The 2,500-nt window shown below is 32.0% G+C and overlaps 1 protein-coding gene across 2 annotated transcripts in view; it reads right to left on the reverse strand.

Moving 5' to 3' along the window:
* Nucleotides 1-2,500, reverse strand: part of LOC125027986 (collagen alpha-1(I) chain-like) — a 12,053-nt gene that overhangs the window by 7,909 nt on the left and 1,644 nt on the right. The gene's annotated exons all lie outside the window — the stretch shown is intronic.

Consider the following 2,500-nt stretch of genomic DNA (forward strand, 5'->3'; position numbering starts at 1 on the left):
TTTCTATATTTTTGTTGTGAAATGTCTGCACATAGATGGCTCTGCTAGTGCTTAGCCACAAAGGAGTCAATTAATGGACCTTGTGACCTTACCTGATTTGAATTGCAGGAAAAACATATTTTTTACTAGTGCTATGAATATCAATGGTATTATAAACATTATAATTACTATAATGTTATAAACATTAATAACAGTAAAATAAGATAACGTAAAATATATTCGTAAATCAAACAAAAGGGTAAATGGGCGAGACAGGACTCGTAACTGGCTCATTAGTGACTTAGTACAAGTGTAGCCATCTGTGTGTAAAAACAATCAAACAAGTAATTCACAGTGGGCATAGCACGTACGTACACGTCATGCCCATTGGCATTTGGTTAACCTCTTGGTGGCAAAATATTTGCAGAGCTATATGTAACTATAAAACTGAATAAAAACTATGGAGGACAGGTACCTCGTCAAAAGTGGCTTTTGAGATACTAAATTCCAAGACCAGCAAATTATTTTCCTAATGTACATCATGCCTTCCCCTACTATTAAGACTAGCTATTCAAGATTCTTGTTTATATATGGTACTGCAACCAGGCAAAATCACTATTTATATGCAGAATAGAGGTAAAATTTTGAACTCAGACACAATACCCATTTTTGGAGAGAAATAACAAAATGGCTCTACATTTTTTTTTTTTTATCACAGTATCCATATCACTAGTTCACAAACTTAACTGCAATAATAATGTGTTGTTAATAATCATGAAGGGTGGCTGCTCCCTTCCTCAGCTTCTATGGCATTAAAGGGAGCCCAGATGAAAATTGTAATGTCATATTCATACAGAATACTAGAAATGGTAATGATTAAGAATAGGAGATACAGTTTTTGTAATATAAAAATACACTCTTGAAAATTAGAATGCCAAAGAGGTGATCAAGTGAGTTAACTCCTGTGACTAAATACTGGCCTATAAGTCAGTCATGTATAATATGGCAAGATTAAGCTAATGCCTTCCTTCTCTTTCTTCTTAAAAATGAAATGTAGTGAGGGTATAAAAACAATTCTAGAATTGTACATTTCATCCAGCCAAATCCCATCTTTTCCTCTACAACACAGGCTTTCCATGCACCATGCTACTTTATATCACTGAGTTACCCTCTGATATATAATTCTTTTAATTTATATATATGTATATATATATATATATATATATATATATATATACATATACATACATATATATCAATAAATATATATATAAATATATATATAATATATATATAAATATAAATATATATATATAAATATATAATATATATATAAATTTACAATATATATATATATATAAATATATAATATATATATAATATATATATATAATACACACGCACGCATGCACGCACGCACGCACACACACACACAAAATGTTCAGTTCCTCTATGGATAATCATCAAAGAAAACTAACATTAAATCAAGATGCCCATCATGTGCAAAGACATAATGAAGTTCATCTATTTCAGGTAGTTTCAAGCCAGTTGAGCATTATAAAGGTAATACTGTTGTATCTGTTTCAGTAAGGATACACATTAATGATACACTGAGGTGGTCTACCACAAAACAAGGAACCAAGCTGTATCCTGCAACAAGGATTCCTAACCAAGGGTATTCATATGAAAACCAAACACGGGGGGTATAGGACTCAATCTCTGGATATTTGTATCTTTTTAGTGCATTCCTTTTTAATTGATCTTTCTAAAACTGAATGATACTTTCTTTTTTTTTTAATACAAAATACACAATTTATTTTCCTAAAAAATTAATAGATCAATCAATCAATAAATAAATGTTAATTATAATATCAAATGTTTAGGATTTTATTTCAGGTTCTATTTTTAGCTATCCATATCTACGGTAAATTCAAGCAATTGATATATCTGGAAATTATACTTGTAACTAAAATGACTAGTGTTGACGCCCATCTTCACAGCTCAGTGAAGGGGATATAAAACATACTGCGCAATCCATAAGGCATCTAGAATTATCAAAGGGAAGCCACTCCTACTGTTAACATATATGTGCAGGAGGTTTGTTGGCTTCAATGCTGTAGCTCTGTGAGGCATAGACTTAATCGCAAATACTATGCACTTAGTATGTTATATAGGTAAGTAAACCTTGAACAATTTAAATTTCAAGCAGGTATGAAGTATATTTTATAAAATTTCTCTTGATAAATTTTTTGTTTCACATGACATTCACTAATAAAATTCAAAATTCTGAATGGGTCAATATTACCAAGAGCAATGCATAGAGGGAAATTGACACTGCCATCTTATAGAGCACAAGAAATAGTCACACAGAACACAGGTACAGCCGTGTTTTTGTGTGTGTGTGTGTGTGTGTGTGTGTGTGTGTGTGTGTGTGTGTGTGTGTGTGTGTGTGTGTGTGTGTGTGTGTGTGTGTGTGTGTGTGTGTGAGAGTGAGTGAGTGAGTGAGTGAGTGAGTGAGTGA

This window comes from Penaeus chinensis, chromosome 8 (genome assembly GCF_019202785.1).
Source record: "Penaeus chinensis breed Huanghai No. 1 chromosome 8, ASM1920278v2, whole genome shotgun sequence".
In the NCBI taxonomy this organism is placed as follows: domain Eukaryota; kingdom Metazoa; phylum Arthropoda; class Malacostraca; order Decapoda; family Penaeidae; genus Penaeus; species Penaeus chinensis.